Source organism: Dendrobates tinctorius, unplaced genomic scaffold, assembly GCF_039654945.1.
Source record: "Dendrobates tinctorius isolate UK_male_01 unplaced genomic scaffold, ASM3965494v1 ptg000058l, whole genome shotgun sequence".
In the NCBI taxonomy this organism is placed as follows: Eukaryota; Metazoa; Chordata; class Amphibia; order Anura; family Dendrobatidae; genus Dendrobates; species Dendrobates tinctorius.
The window spans coordinates 20,195,784-20,213,142 of record NW_027361726.1 but is presented as its reverse complement, the minus strand read 5'-3'; the positions used below and the strand labels follow the sequence as shown (position 1 = coordinate 20,213,142).

At 44.3% G+C, this 17,359-nt stretch overlaps 1 protein-coding gene across 1 annotated transcript in view; it reads right to left on the bottom strand.

Moving 5' to 3' along the window:
- LOC141092143 (serpin A3-3-like) overlaps positions 1-11,996 on the bottom strand; it is an 85,961-nt gene extending 73,965 nt beyond the window's left edge. Inside the window, exon 1 of the mRNA XM_073578081.1 lies at positions 11,934-11,996. The gene's annotated coding sequence lies outside the window, so the exon portion shown is untranslated. The remainder of the gene's footprint in view (positions 1-11,933) is intronic.
- Positions 11,997-17,359: the final 5,363 nt, after the last annotated feature.

Sequence of the window (17,359 nt, the reverse complement as noted above, 5' to 3'; positions counted from 1 at the left end):
GACAAACTATGAACAAAGCTATAGTGAAGGATATGGAGGTACTCAGAGAGGCCCAAGAGAAGCATCAACAGGAGATTCTCTGGAGAGATGATGAGCGTCACTACCTGGCAGAGGAGCGAGATAAAGTTCTGCAAGAACTCAGAGGAGTAGTAAAAGGTCTTCTGCGGGAGAAGAGCGGGGACGAAGACTTACAGCGGCCGTGTCCGAGTGATAACAAGGCAGAACTGCCAAAGCCCATCTTGGAAAAGGGTCCTGAAGACTGTAAATCTCAGGAAGATGGTGAGCCAAGAGCTGCACAAGACAGTGACCCTGGGTCGCCCTCCCAGGGCTGTGGAGTACTCGGTACTGGGCCGGTGTCAGGGGGATGTGTCACAGCAGCGGTGACCCGGACCGTGGCCCTGGGCACCCAAGTCAATGGCGGAATGTATATATAGTTAATGGAATGGAATAGTTCGTAACACTACCTGTGGTGCTCAGCAAGGGAGGTGTTAAGCCGACGCTGCAGGCAGATCCTCTGGGACAGATGATAGGATGCAGCAGTGATGGTATAGCCCTCCACAGGCAGGGCTGATGACCCAGGGAAGTGTAGTTGTAATGGTTGTGGAAAGGCGCAGGCAGTGTAAAAGATGGTACCCAGATGTAGCGGTGCTGAATGGGTTGGTGCGAGAATGAATGGAGGACACCAAGGCTTGCAGTTTCAAAGCTTTACTCACAGTCTGCGGTACACAAGGGTGTCTGCCTCCGGGCCGTGTCCTCTGGGTCAGAGACTCAGCCAACCTCCAGGCCAGATGGAAAGCTCCTCTCCAACACTCCGCCAACATGTACCTTTCCTGAACGACTCCTCTATTGCGCCTTAAGGTGTGAAGATCCCCAGTACCGTGGTACTCTGGAGTTCCTCCTGTCAGATGTTCCTAACAATTCTACTCATATGGCAGACAGCTGTAGCCTCTCTCAGGGACTCCTCTCTCCGGAGTCTTGGCTCTCTATTCAATTGCTGTTGTGCCCTGAGTCTTAGTTGGGAGTAGTGCATTTACAGCCAACTACTCCACCGGTGTCTGCTGCAGAACCATAAGTGTCCATACAACCTCGGGGACCGGGCCCCGGCCTTGCGCTGAGAACCTATAGGCAGGGTTCCTCTTCCAACCCACATCTCCTCTCTGTTCTCCTACTCCTTCGTTCCGTACTGATCCTTCTCTCGCTTAGGGAAGCTTAGGTTGCAGTTCTACGTCTTCCTCCTTCTGCTCCTTTCCCGTGCCAGCTGGCTCTGATCACTGAGGCAGCTGCAGCACTCCTTCCTCCATCCCTTCTTCCAGGGATCCCCACTCCTCCCGAGTGGCTTCCTTCCTCACTGACCTTCTGTCAGACTGACCTGTAATCCTACACTTTCCCCCTCTTTTATATATATCTCAACTCCACCTACCTCCAAGCACATCCAGTGTTCCATGCAGGGAACCACCAGAGGTGCTCTGCTACTCTCTAAGCACTGAGCCGCAATGTGGTTGTGAAGAACTACCCTGTTGTGTGGGGTGCGAGTGTTGGAGCGTGGAAAGGAGTTCCCACCTTACCTGAATGGTGGGACACTACACCTTAGGATAAGGTGCAGTACCTCTGTGGCGACTGAGTCTCAGGGGCGCCACAACCCGGTTGGGGCAGATATCTTGAGGGAAGTGTCTGTGTTAAACCCAAAGCTGTCTGTCTAGGATGAGAGCAAGTCCACGACCTTCAAGTGTGTGATGGAGGTACCTGAAGACGTGCGAGAAGCATGTGCCAGCGAGAGTGTGCATGAGACCTTTTAAAAGGCAGTAAAGGCCTATTGTGTGAGCTGGGCACCAGAGACAGACCAGTTGGTGATACTGGCAGAAACGAAAGACACAGAGAGAAGGGTGGCTGTCCTGAAGGAGATGCACCTACAATGTCTCCGCAAGAAACAGATGCTCGTGGTGCGTAATAGGAAAGCCGCTCGACGTCTGAAGCTTGCGAGGGAGGCTCAAAGTCGGCTGGCCTTTGTGGAAGACAGGATTCCGTTACCCCGAAATCTGGTGGGGAAAATCATTGGCAGACTTGGAAAGGTGATGCAGGAGATGGTAAATCGATCCGATGTGAAGAGAGTGAGGATCCCACCTGCTGGTGAAATCCAAGTCGTTGTTGAAGATGACATGGTTCCTGTCATTGTGGATGGTTCGGTGGAAAGCATTGGGAACCTCCGCGTGCTCCTGGAATATCGGGTAGCGTACCTAAAGGAGATAGAGCAGCTAAGACAGGACTGACTGCAAATGAATAAGCAGATGCAGAATGTCAGGTGGCATCCACCTCCAACCCAAGGTGTAAGGACCCGAAGGGATCCTTCAAATAATGAAAGGACAGGTAGTCGAAGGCAAGAACGTCGAGAGTCCGCAAGTGGCAGTTCTAATCTTAGTAGCATAGGCACGAGACCCGGTGGTGGATGTAGCGACAGAGGGTCAGACTCAGACCAGCCAGTTAGCCCAAATGGACGTGGGACTCATGACCGTACGAACTGGGAGAGCAAGCCAGTGAGAGAAAGGTCGGGTGACGGAGCGCACCATAGACAGGTGGAGACTAAAGAGTGTCTGGTCACCCTAACGGACTTTGACGGGAAGGCCAAAGCCCAAGGCCAAGATACTGACCGCTGGGGGCGGGGGAGGCCTAACGAAAAATATGATGCAGTATGACTACCGAAACAGATGGAGATGGTCCTCTCGACTTATAGGGCAAGGTGACATGGGTGCCCGGTCTCGAGATCCCTGGGTGATGTCATGTGTTCAACCCCACAAGTTTGAACAGAGGGGGGAGGTATGTGGTGTAGTGACCACTATGTCCGCTAGGGGGCGCTGTGTGGGTGTCCCAGGATGGGCCTACAGGCATATCCATTGTGGTAATGGGTATAGGATACTGAATGACCGTTATGTATCCCAAGGTAGGTGGCCTTGAGATGCAGGCTCGAGTATTGATCAGCAGAGGCACTGCTGACGTTTCCGTTAAAATGTGTCAGGGAAGCCTGTGTGTGACTGTGTGTAATAGGACCTTTAGTGAGGTCATAGTCATGTGATCACCTGTGGGTGTGGTTATGGACCATATAAGGTACCTGAGGTCTGGTCACATGAGAGAGAGTGCATGGATCTGATTGGGCCATGTGGAAGGTCCCAGCAGGCCTAGGTGGAGGAAGGTGGGCTACCTTCCTGAAGACCATGTGCTGAGGCTGCTGACCCAGTGAGGCCTATGTATGCTGGTTGTATATGGGGAGGACTACACCTCCCAGCATGTGCTGAGACTCTCGGTCTGAGTCTGAAGCCATGGACGTTTGTTCTTTTTTGCCTAAGCTAGAGGCTATTTTTGGTGATATGCTGATTTATGGTTTATGATGCAAATAAACCGCATGAACTTTAAAGGAACCTGCCTCTTGACTGTCTCCTGCTGCACCTGAGCGAGTCGAATCCCTACAAATTATATTCAGGAGATGCCCAGGTTAAACCAGCTGTACCTATATAATTATATTCAGGAGATGCACGGGTTATACCAGCTGTAAATATATAATTATATACAGGAGATGCCTAGGTTATGCCAGGTGCACATGTGGCGCCCCTGAGGCTCAGTCGCCACAGAGGTACTGCACCTCCTCCTGAGGTGTGGTGCCCCACCATCCAGGTAAGTTGGAGGCTCCTGACCACACTCCAACACCTGCATCCCACACAACACGGTAGTTCAGCAAAGCCACATTGCGGCTCCCTGCTTGGAGTGTAGCAGAGCACCTTTGGTGGCTCCCTGCTTGGAACATGAAACGTGCTGGGAGGCGGGTGGAGTTAGAATATGTAAAAGAGCGGGAAGGTTTAGGATTTGAGGTCAGTCGGTCAGTCAGTAAGAGGGAGTGAGAAGAGAAGGTCCCTGGAAGAGGGATGGAGAAAGGAGGTGCTGCAGCAGACCTCAGTGACCTGGGTCTGCTGGCACGGAAAAGGAAAGAAGGAGAAAGACATTGAACAGAAACCTGATCTTCCATAAGAAGGAGAGATTAGTACGGAACGAATTAGTAAAAAGGAACAGAGGACGTGGGTTAGGAGAGAACCCTGCCTAGAAGTTCTAAACGCAAGGCCGGGGCCCGGTCCCCGAGGTTGTATGGATACTAATGGTCCTGCAGCAGACACCAGTGGAGTAGTGGGCTGTAAATGCACTACTCCCATCTAAGACTTGGGGGCACAACAGCAACTTGGATAGTGAGCCGGGACTCCGAAGTAAGGAGTCCCCGAAGCAGGCTACAGCTGTCTGCTGTACAAGTATGGTTCTTGGTAACATCTGTCAGGAGGAACTCCAGTGTAACTCAGTACTAGGAGTACTTCACACCAAAGGCGCTATAAGAGGAGACGTTCAGAAAGGCACATTTTGGCGGAGCGTTGGAAGGGAGCATTCCATCTGACTTGGAGCCCAGAGGACACAGCACGGAGGCAGGCACCTGTGTGTACTACAGACTGTGAGTAAAGCTTTGGAACTACAAGCCTGGTGTCCTCCATTGATTCTTGCGCCAACACACCCAGCACCGCTACATCTGGGTACTAGTGTCTGCACCGCTGGTGCCTCTCCTCTACCCCTACATCTACACTGCCCTGGGGCTACAGCTCCACCTGTGGGGAGCTTCACCATCTTGGCTGCAACACACCACCAGCCCCAGAGGATCTGCAGGCAGCGTCAGCTCAACATCTCACTTGCCGAACACCACAGGTGGCGTCACAAACTATTCCATCAACTACATTCCACCATTTCCATTCCCCCGTTGATTGGGCGCCCAGGGCCACGGACCGGGTCACCGCTGCTGTGACACATCCTGCTGACACCGGCCCGGTACCGAGTACACCGCAGCCCTGGCGGGGGCCACCCACACATATATAATTATATACAGAGGATGGCCAGGTTATACCGGCCGTACATATATAATTATATACAGGAGATGCCCAAGTTACACCAGCTATACATATATAATTATATACAGGAGATGCCCAGGTTATAGCAACTGTACATATATTATTATATACAGGAGATGCCTAGGTTATACCATCTGTTCATATATAATTATGTACAGCGAATGGCCAGGTTATACCAGCTGTACCTATATAATTATATACAGGAGATGTCCAGGTTATACCAGCTGTACATATGTAATTATATACAGGAGATGCCCAGGTTATACCGGCCGTACATATATAATTATATACAGGGGATGCCCAGGTTAAACCAGCTGTACCTATATAATTATATACAGGAGATGTCCAGGTTATACCAGCTATACATATATAATTATATACAGGAGATGCACGGGTTATACCAGCCGTATATATATAATTATATACAGGAGATGCCTAGGTTATACCAGGTGCACATATATAATTATATACAGAGTATGGCCAGGTTATACCGGCTGTACATATATAATTATATATAGGACATGTCCAGGTTATACCAGCTGTACATATATAATTATTTACAGAAGATGTCCAGGTTATACCAGCTGTTCATATATAATTATATACAGGACATGTCCAGGTTATACCAGCTGTTCATATATAATTATATGCAGGAGATGTCCAGGTTATACCAGCTGTACATATATAATTATATACAGGAGATGCCAAGGTTTTACCAGCTGTACATATATAATTATATACAGGAAATATCCAGGTTATACCAGCTGTACATATATAATTATATACAGAAGATGTCCAGGTTATACCAGCTGTACATATATAATTATATACAGAAGGTATCCAGGTTATACCAGCTGTACATATATTATTATATACAGGAGATGCCCAGGTTATATCAGCTGTACATGTATAATTATATACAGGAGATGCCCAGGTTATACCAACTGGACATATAACCATGACGCTCTCTGGGTCCAGACGTGTGACTGTGCCAAATTTTGTGGCTGTAGCTGCGACGGTGCGGATGCCAATCCCAGACATACACATACACATACATACATACACACATGGAGCTTTATATATTAGATATGTACAGCTGGTATAACCTGGACATCTCCATTATATATGTACAGCTGGTATAACCTGGACATCTCCTGTATATAATTATATATGTACTGCTGGTATAACCTGGGCATCTCCAGTATATAATTATATATGTACAGCTGGTATAACCTGGACATCTCCTGTATATAATTATATATGTACAGCTGGTATAACCTGGGCATCTCCTGTGTATAATTATATATGTACAGCTGGTATAACCTGGACATCTCCTGTATATAATTATATATGTACAGCTGGTATAACCTGGACATCTCCTGTATATAATTATATATGTACAGCTGGTATAACCTGGGCATCTCCTGCATATAATTCTATATGTACAGCCGGTATAACCCGTGCATCCCCTGTATATAATTATATATGCATAGCTAGTATAACCTGGGCATCTCCTGTATATAATTATATATGTACAGCTGGTATTACCTGGACATCTCCTGTATATAATTATATATGAACACCTGGTATAACCTGGGTATCTCCTGTATATAATTATATATGTGCACCTGGCATAACCTAGGCATCTCCTGAATATAATTATATAGGTACAGCTGGTTTAACCTGGGCATCTCCTGTATATAATTATATAGGTACAGCTGGTATAACCTGGACATCTCCTGTATATTTTTATATATGTACAGCTGGTATAACCTGGGCATCTCCTGTATATAATTATATATCAGCTGTACATACTGTATATAAAAATATACAGGAGATGTCCAGGTTATACCAGCTGTACCTATATAATTATATACAGGAGATGCCCAGGTTAAACCAGCTGTACCTATATAATTATATACAGGAGATGCCCAGGTTATACCAGCAGTGCATATATAATTATATACAGGAGATGCCCAGGTTATACCAGCTGTACATATATAATTATATACAGAAGATGCCCGGGTTATACCAGCTGTCCATATATATAATTATATACAGGAGATGCCCAGGTTATACCAGCTGTACATATATAATTATAAACAGGAGATGTCCAGGTTATACCAGCCGTACATACACTCACTGGCCACTTTATTAGGTACACCATGCTAGTAAGGGGTTGGACCCCCTTTTGCCTTCAGAACTGCCTCAATTCTTCGTGGCAGAGATTCAACAAGGTGCTGGAAGCATTCCTCAGAGATTTTGGACCATATTGACATGATGGCATCACACAGTTGGCGCAGATTTGTCGGCTGCACATCCCTGATGCGAATCTCCCGTTCCACCACATCCCAAAGATGCTCTATTGGATTGAGATCTGGTGACTGAGGAGGCCATTTGAGTACAGTAAACTCATTGTCATGTTCAAGAAACCAATCTGAGATGATTCGAGCTTTATGACATGGAGCATTATCCTGCTGAAAGTAGCCATCAGATGTTGGGTACATTGTGGTCATAAAGGGATGGACATGGTCAGCAACAATACTCAGGTAGGCTGTGGCGTTGCAACGATGCTCAATTGGTACCAAGGGGCCCAAAGAGTGCCCAGAAAAAATTCCCCACACCATGACACCACCACCACCAGCCTGAACCGTTGATACAAGGCAGGATGGATCCATGCTTTCATGTTGTTTACGCCAAATTCTGACCCTACCATCCGAATGTCGCAGCAGAAATCGAGACTCATCAGACCAGGCAACGTTTTTCCAATCTTCTACTGTCCAATTTCGATGAGCTTGTGCAAATTGCAGCCTCAGTTTCCTGTTCTTAGCTGAGAGGAGTGGTACCCAGTGTGGTCTTCTGCTGCTGTAGCCCATCTGCCTCAAAGTTCGACGCACTGTGCGTTCAGAGATGCTCTTCTGCCTACCTTGGTTGTAACGGGTGGCAATTTGAGTCACTGTTGCCTTTCTATCAGCTCGAACCAGTATGCCCATTCTCCTCTGACCTCTGGCATCAACAAGGCATTTCCGGCCACAGAACTGCCGCTCACTGGATTTTTTTTCTTTTTCGGACCATTCTCTGTAAACCCTAGAGATGGTTGTGCGTGAAAATCCCAGTAGATCAGCAGTTTCTGAAATTCTCAGACCAGCCCTTCTGGCACCAACAATCATGCCACGTTCAAAGGCACTCAAATCACCTTTCTTCCCCATACTGATGCTCGGTTTGAACTGCAGGAGATTGTCTTGACCATGTCTACATGCCTAAATGCACTGAGTTGCCGCCATGTGATTGGCTGATTAGAAATTAAGTCTTAACACACAGTTGGACAGGTGTACCTAATAAAGTGGCCAGTGAGTGTATATAATTATATACAGGAGATGCCCAGGTTATACCAGCTGTACATATATAATTATATACAGGAGATGCCCAGGATATACCAGCTATACATATATAATTATATACAGGAGATGCCCAGGTTATACCAGCTGTCCATATATATAATTATATACAGGAGATGCCCAGGTTATACCAGCTGTACATATATAATTATATACAGAGGATGCCCAGGTTATACCAGCTGTCCATATATATAATTATAAACAGGAGATGTCCAGGTTATACCAGCCGTACATATATAATTATATACAGGAGATGCCCAGGTTATACCAGCTATACATATATAATTATAAACAGGAGATGTCCAGGTTATACCAGCTGTACATTTATAATTATATACAGGAGATGCCCAGGTTATACCAGCTATACATATATAATTATATACAGGAGATGTCCAGGTTAAACCAGCTGTACCTATATAATTATATACAGGAGATGCCCAGGTTATACCAGCTGTACATATTTAATTATATACAGGAGATGCCCAGGTTAAACCAGCTGTACCTATATAATTATATACAGGAGATGCCCAGGTTATACCAGCTGTACATATATAATTATAAACAGGAGATGCCCAGGTTATACCAGCTGTACATATTACATACAGGAGATGCCCAGGTTATACCGGCATGCTCAATATCTCTACCTTGAGTGTGTCTATCCCCTGGTTTGCTGGATTTGGCCAGGTGTTGAGGGCTTTGGTTGCCGCCCGGTGATTACACACTGTTTGGGTGTGAGATATTTGCTCAGTCCTGTGGGGAGATCTGTGGGTAAATATGAGGCCGATATAATTAGAAATTGACCAGGATCTGACTCGGTGATGAGGAGCTTTTCAAGCTGGGTGTGGGGGTGATGGTAGGTGGTGATCTGGGCGCTGGCACATGGAGCTTTTACTGCACACTAGCGTTATATACACAGGATGATGAAAGAACACAAAACCTTTATCCTTAAAGCCATGTTCACATGTTCAGTATTTGGTCAGTATTTTACATCAGTATTTGTAGCCAGGAATCCGAAGTGGAACAGTTAGAGGAAAAGTATAGAAATAGTAAGAGAAACTCGTCACCACTTCTGTATTATCACCCACTGCTGTTTTTTGCTTACAAATACTGATGAAAAATACTGACCAAATACTGATAGTGTGAACGTGGCCTGAATGTTTAGCATCATTGGCACATATTATATGAGCAGCTCTATGTTGTTTTTATTATTGAGCATGACATGACAATAGGTTTGTGTGTTGGACATTTTATGCTTATGTTATTGCTTTTCAAACGTATTTCTTTTATCTAGCACAATGGTGGTGGCGCTGTTGCATTAAAGATTATGCAAATATTATGCAGCTCTAATAGTGGTGCCAACTGGTACTGCAGGTGATTTTTATAGTAATATGGCAGGAGAAAGTGACTAATGTGTAATATTTATTCATTATTCTTCCAGAGTCTATAAAGACAAATGTTATATGGAATATTTCTAAAGTATAGATGGTTTACGTCATTTCCTTACAGGGATAGTCCATTTTTTTTCTCTCCGTGGAACATGTCTGATAGTCGGTCACTCTAATATAAATGAGCTGCAACTCCTAGCACAGATACTTATTGGGGGGGTGGTGGGTACTTTGGAGATTCTTTTTTTTTTTTTTAAATTACACCAACGGTGTTTGTATCCTTTAACCTTGTAGCCATCAAACCGAATTCATGTTCTATATACAAAATTTAGCACAAGAATGGATAAATTTAATTGATTGTTATGAGACGGCCAGAGCACTAGAGTAGGAAGTGTTATCATAGGGACAGGCAGAATGCTTGGAGATATTCGTCACTTGTCACACTTATGATCACACTTATTAGATTGTAACATTGGAACTAAATATCCATTAATTCTGCTCCTATGAAATGTAGTTTTATCCCATGATGATCATTCCTGCAGTCTCTTCATTTTTCCAAGCTGTATGGAGTTTTGCTAGAATATAATGATATGTTCCTGATAATTGATAGGTGTCTTTTGTGGAGACCATCAGCAAGCTGGCTGTTAAGGGTATGTGCACACGTTGTGGGTTCGTGTGCAGATCTGCAGCAGTTTTCCAAGTGATGTACAGTACCATGTTATCCTATGGAAAGCAAAAACCGCTGTACACATGCTGCAGAAAATTCTGCATGGAAACGCAGTGGTTTATTTTCCGCAGCATGTCAATTCTTTGCGCGGATTCTGCAGCGTTTTTACACCCATTACATTATAGGAATCCGCAGGTGTAAAAATGCAGGTGAAAGCCACACTAAATCCGCATGTAAAACGCAGGCATTTTGACCTGCGGATTCTGCCGATTCCGTGCGGAAAAATCCGCGTATTGAATCCGCAACGTGTGCACATACCCTAAGTCTTTGTACCTTGTTTACTGTGCTTTGCTGTGATCATTTATGACATGATCATTTGTGGAGACCATCAGCAAGCTGGCTGATACATTTTTATGCAGTGGTTACTGTTCTTTGCTGTCATAATTTATCACATGATCATTTGTGGAGACCATCAGCAAGCAGGCTGATACATCTTTATGCATTGGTTACTGTGCTTTCCTGGGATAATTTATAGCATGATCATTTATGGAGACCATCAGTAAGCTGGCTGATACATTTTTATGCATTGGTTACTGTGCTTTGCTGTGATAATTTATAACATGATCTTTTGTGGAGACCATCAGCAAGCAGGCTGATACATCTTTTTGCATTGGTTACTGTGCTTTGCTGTGATTATTTTTTGATATTTTAGTGCAAAAATGTCGATGGTAAATGTATAAATAATCTAAACTGCGAATTTGCAGGATGAAATAAAGCATCATTGATCTGCAACAGGCATTAATAGGGCTGTTTTCATGAGATTAACTCTTTAAGGTGCTAACAAGGTAATTAGACCACATCCCAATCAGAACCTATGCAATCACTTACTAATAAGATGACCTGCCTGCTGATGGTTTCCACTGCGCAAAATAAAAAAAGATTTATTCGTCAAAAAGCAACCAAATCGGTGTGACAGATGTAAAATGTTAGAAAGTTGTTTTGTATCCAAGGGGAACATACAGCATGTTTTGCCTTCCAATAACTAATAATACATTCCCAGTCCTATAAAAGACTTTTTTTAGTTCAGTATTTTGATACATTTTTCCCAATAATTTCTTATTTATTTCTTAAGGAATCAACATAAAATAAAACCTGAATTACAAAATATTTGTTTTTATTGTTACAATTTAATGAATTGAAATTAATTCTGAGCACAAAAGTATCAAATTATGAAAAATTCATAGATGAAGCTGAGAGAGATTATGGGCACCGGGTGGTATAATGGGCACCAGACGGCATAATGGGCACTGGACGGTATAATGGGCACTGGGTGATATAATGGGCACTGGACGGTATAATGGGCACTGGGTGATATAATGGGCACTGGACGGTATAATGGGCACCGGGCGTTATAACGGGCACTGGACGGTGTAATGGGCACCGGGTGGCATAATGGGCACCAAGCGGTATAATGGGCACCAAGGGGTATAATGGGCACCGGGCGGCATAATGGGCACCGGGCAGTATAATAGACACCCAGCGGGGTAATGCTCACCTGTAACTTCAGAGCGGCGGTGTCCGATTCTGATATCCGCGTCCTATAAATCCCTCTATTTATTGACGGACGATGGGAAACATTAGATAAACATTGTTTTATTGCCAAGCCTCATTTTTCAAGTCTCCCTCCCTTGAAGTAAATACAGAAGAAAATAAAACACTGCAGTGAGGAACCTCATGAAATTCAATGATGTGAGAAAGGAGGGAAAGCGAAGGGTGGAGGGTGGAAGAAGAGGTAAATTACTAAGAAAACAGATTAAGAGAAAAGCAAATATGTGACACAATTCTCCAGAAATTAGAGAAACTGTGGGAGTCTGGGGCCAACACTGAGAAGGCAGGGTCCACAGCTAAGTCGGCATGGGCAACCTTTGAGCCAGTGGTCTTCAATCTGTGGCTGTCCATCTGCTGCAAAACTCATGCAGCCCTCGTATGATGGAGACCTCCACCTAAACCTTTGCTGTAAAAAGCAAATCAAGACAGCAAAGATTGAGACAGAGAGACTCATTGCCAGAGAAAGTAAAAATAATCCCAAAATATTCTTTAACTACATAAATAGTAAGAAGCTAAAAAATGATAGTGTTGGTCCCCTTAAAAATAGTCTGGGTGAAATGGTGGATGAGGATGAGGAAAAAGCCAATATGCTAAATGACTTTTTTTCAACAGTATTTACACAAGAAAATCCCATGATGGATAACATGATCAGGGATAAAAATTCTCCATTAAATGTCACCTGCTTAACCCAGCAGGAAGTACGGCGGCGTCTACAAATCACTAAAATTGACAAATCCCCGGGCCCGGATGGGATACACCCCAGAGTACTGCAGGAATTAAGCACAGTCATTGATAGACCACTATTTTTAATCTTTAAAGATTCCATAATAACAGGGTCTGTGCCACAGGACTGGCGTATAGCAAATGTGGTGCCAATATTCAAAAAGGGGACAAAAACTGAACTTGGAAATTATAGGCCTGTAAGTTTAACCTCAACTGTGGGTAAAATCCTGGAGGGTTTTCTAAGAGTTACTATACTGGAGTATCTGGAGAAGAATAACCTTATGACCCAATATCAACATGGGTTTACAAGAGACCGTTCCTGTCAGACTAATCTGATAAGCTTTTATGAAGAGGTAAGTTCCGGACTGGACCAAGGGAATGCAGTGGACGTGGTGTACATGGACTTTTCAAAAGCTTTTGATACGGTGCCACACAAAAGGTTGATACATAAAATGAGAACAATGGGGATAGGGGAAAATATGTGTAGGTGGGTTAAGAGCTGGCTCAGGGATAGGAAACAAAGGGTGGTTATTAATGGAGCACACTCGGACTGGGTCACGGTTAGCAGTGGGGTACCACAGGGGTCAGTTTTGGGCCCGCTTCTTTTTAACATATTTATTAATGACCTTGTAGGGGGCATAGAGAGTAGAATTTCAATATTTGCAGATGACACTAAACTCTGCAGGGTAATTAATACAGAGGAGGACAATTTTATATTACAGGAGGATTTATGTAAACTAGAAGCTTGGGCTGATAAATGGCAAATGAGCTTTAATGGGGATAAATGTAAGGTCATGCACTTGGGTAGAACGAACAAGTTGTATAATTATGTGCTTAATTGTAAAACACTGGGCAAAACAGTCACTGAAAAAGACCTGGGTGTATGGGTGGACGACAAACTCACATTTAGTGGCCAGAGTCAAGCAGCTGCTGCAAAGGCAAATAAAATAATGGGATGCATTAAAAGAGGCATAGCTGCTCATGAGGAGAACATAATTTTACCTCTATATAAGTCACTAGTGCGACCACACTTAGAATACTGTGTACAGTTCTGGTCTCCGGTGTATAAGAAAGACATAGCTGAACTGGAGCGGGTGCAGAGAAGAGCGACCAAGGTTATTAGGGAACTAGGGGGTCTGCAATACCAAGACAGGTTATTACACTTGGGGTTATTTAGTTTGGAGAATCGAAGGCTTAGGGGTGATCTTATTACAATGTATAAATATATGTGGGGACAATACAAAGACCTTTCTAATGATCTTTTTACTCTTAGACCTGTGACGGGGACAAGGGGGCATCCTCTACGTCTGGAGGAAAGAAGGTTTACGCATACTCACAGACGCGGATTCTTTACTGTAAGAGCAGTGAGACTATGGAACTCTCTGCCATGTGATGTTGTAATGAGTGATTCACTACTAAAATTTAAGAAGGGACTGGATGTCTTTCTTGAAAAGTATAATATTACAGGGTATATACACTAGTCTCCTTAATATTGCGTTGATCCAGGGAGCTAGTCTGATTGCCGTATGTGGAGTCGGGAAGGAATTTTTTTCCCCAATGTGAAGCTTACTGTTGCCACATGGGTTTTTTTTGCCTTCCTCTGGATCAACATGTTAGGGCAAGTTAGGATAGGATATGGGTTGAACTAGATGGACTTAAAGTCTCCCTTCAACCTTAATTACTATGTTACTATGTTACTATGTAAACCGCTGGATCTCACCACAGCTTCAAAAATGCTGCAGATCTTGGATTTGGGAGGGGGAGCCTTATATTGGTGACACAGCCCTCCTGACACATCTGTTACTGCCCGAGTCTCACCTCCATCCTTAACCCCGTCATGACCCAGCCTATTTTGACCATAATGACCTGGCCATTTTTTGCAACTCTGACCAGTGTCCCTTTATGAGGTAATAACTCAGGAATGAAAAACAAACAAAAGCCAGCTCACCAGGTATTCACCGCAGACCTCGGAACTCCGTCTGGACTGACGTATGATCAATAGGAAAGAGCAATTAGTTCCAGCTGCGTGTAAAAATTTCTTCTTTATTTCAACATTTAAAATATGTCATCTTCATAGTATATGCCATACACACGGACACGGCAACGCGTTTCAATCTGTATGATCTTTCTAATTGCTCTTTCCTAATAACTCAGGAATGCTTCAACGCATCATAGCGATTTCAAGATTGTTTTTTCGTGACATATTGGGCTTCATGTTAGTGGTAAATTTAGGTCGATCATTTATTTGTGAAAAAAACTGAAATTTGGTGAAAATTTTGAAAAGTTGACCAGCGATTTCTCATTTTTACAACAAAATTTACAAAACCATTTTTTTAGGGACCACCTCACATTTGAAGTCACTTTGAGGGGTCTATATGGCAGAAAATACCCAATGTGACACCATTCTAAAAACTGCACCCCTCAAGCTACTCAAAACTACATTCAAGAAGATTATTAACCCTTCAGGTGCTTCACAGGAGCTAAAGCAATGTGGAAGGAAAAAATGGACATTTTAATTTTTCCAACAAAAATTTTCTTCATTTTCACACAGGTAACAGGATAAAATGGATCCTAAAATTTGTTGGGCAATTTCTCCTGAGTACACCGATACCTCGAATGTGGTCATAAACCACTGTTTGGGTGCACAGCAGGGCTCAGAAGGAAAGGAGCGCCATTTGACTTTTTGAATGGAAAATTAGCTCCAATCGTTAGCGGACACCATGTCGTGTTTGGAGAGCCCGTGTGCCTAAACTATGGAGCTCCCCCACAAATGACCCCATTTTGGAAACTAGACCCCCTAAGGAACTTATCTAGATGCATAGTGAGCACTTTGAACCTCCAGGTGCTTCACAGAAGTTTATAACGCAGAGCCGTGAAAATAAAAATATTTTTTTTCCTCAAAATGATTTTTTAGCCCGCTATTTTTTATTTTCACAATGGTAACAGGATAAATTGGACCACAAAAGTTGTTGTCCAGTTTATCCTGAGTACAATGGTACCCCATATGTTGGGGGGGACCACTGTTTGGGCACACGTTGGGGCTCGGAAGGGAAGTAGGGACATTTAGAAATGCCGACTTGATGGAATGGTCTGTGGGCGTCATGTTACATTTGCAGAGCCCCTGATGTACCTAAACAGTGGAAACCCCCCACAAGTGACCCCATTTTGGAAACTAGACCCCCAAGGAACTAATCTAGATGTGAGGTGAGCACTTTGAACTCCCAAGTGCTTCACAGAAGTTTATAACGCAGAGCCGTGAAAATAAAAAACAATTTTTTTTCCACAAAAATAATTTTTCTAGCCTCCAATTTTTTATTTTCCCAAGGGTAACAGGAGAAATTAGACCCCCAAAGTTGCTGTGCAATTTTTCCTGAGTAGGCTGATACCCCATATGTGGGGGTAAACCACTGTTTGGGCACATGTCGGGGCTCGGAATGGAGTGAGCACTGTTTGACTTTTTGAACGCAAAATTGGCTGGAATAAACGGTGGCGCCATGTCGCGTTTGGAGACCCCATGATGTGCCTAAACAGTGGAAACCCCTCAATTCTATCTCCAACCCTAACCCCAACACACCCCTAACCCTAATCCCAACCCAAATCATAGCCCTAACCACAACCCTAACCCCAACACACCCCTAACCATAATCCCAACTCTAACCCTAACCACAAGCATAACCGTAATCCCAACCCCAACCCACCCCTTACCCTAATCCCAATCCTAATTACAACCCTAACCCTAATCCCAACCCTAATTCCAACCCTAACCCTATTTCTAACCCTAGCCCTAACCGTAACCCTAACCCTAGCCCTAACACTAACCCTATCACTAACCCTAACACTAACCATAACCCTAACCCTAGCCCCAACCCTAATGGAAAAATAAAAATATTTTCTTTATTTTATTATCTGTCCCTACCTATGGGGGTGATAAGGGGGCGGTGATTTACTTTTTTTTATTTTGATCACTGTGAGAGTTTATCACAGTGATCAAAATGAAAAAATGAATCTGCAGTGTGATGGGCGCACTGCACATCCGCCCGCCATTTTCCAAGATGGTGGCACCCATGATGCGGGACACCAGGACGGCCAGAGGGACTTCGGAGGCACGGTGCAGGGTGAGAGGGGTGATCGGAGGGTGGTGGGGAGCGGAGGGAAGGCGGGGGGATCAGATTATGACAGCGGCTGCTGATCGGCGCCATCAGTTGGTGGCGGCGGCTGATCGGCGCCGTCAGTCGTGGGGGGTTTGGTTCGGTGTCTCCAGCCATGCCCGATGCTATTTCAGCATCGGCCATGGCTGGATTGTAATATTTCATCAATTTTCATTGATGAAATATTACTGTCGCTCTGATTGGCTGTTAAAAGTGAAACAGCCAATCAGAGCGATCGTAGGCACGTGGGGGCTAAGCCACACCCCCTGGGGTTAACTATGAAGTGTCCTGTGTGTGCGGGTCGGGTGACTTTTCAGTGACCCCCGGTCACCCGACCTGCAGGAGGGCAATTAATTCATGACGCCACATAGGCGTCATGGGTCGTATTGGCACGACTTTTCATAATAATAATAAATTTTATTTCTATAGCGTCAACATATTCCGCAGCACTTTACATTTCAGAGGGGACTTGTACAGACGATAGACATTACAGCATAACAAT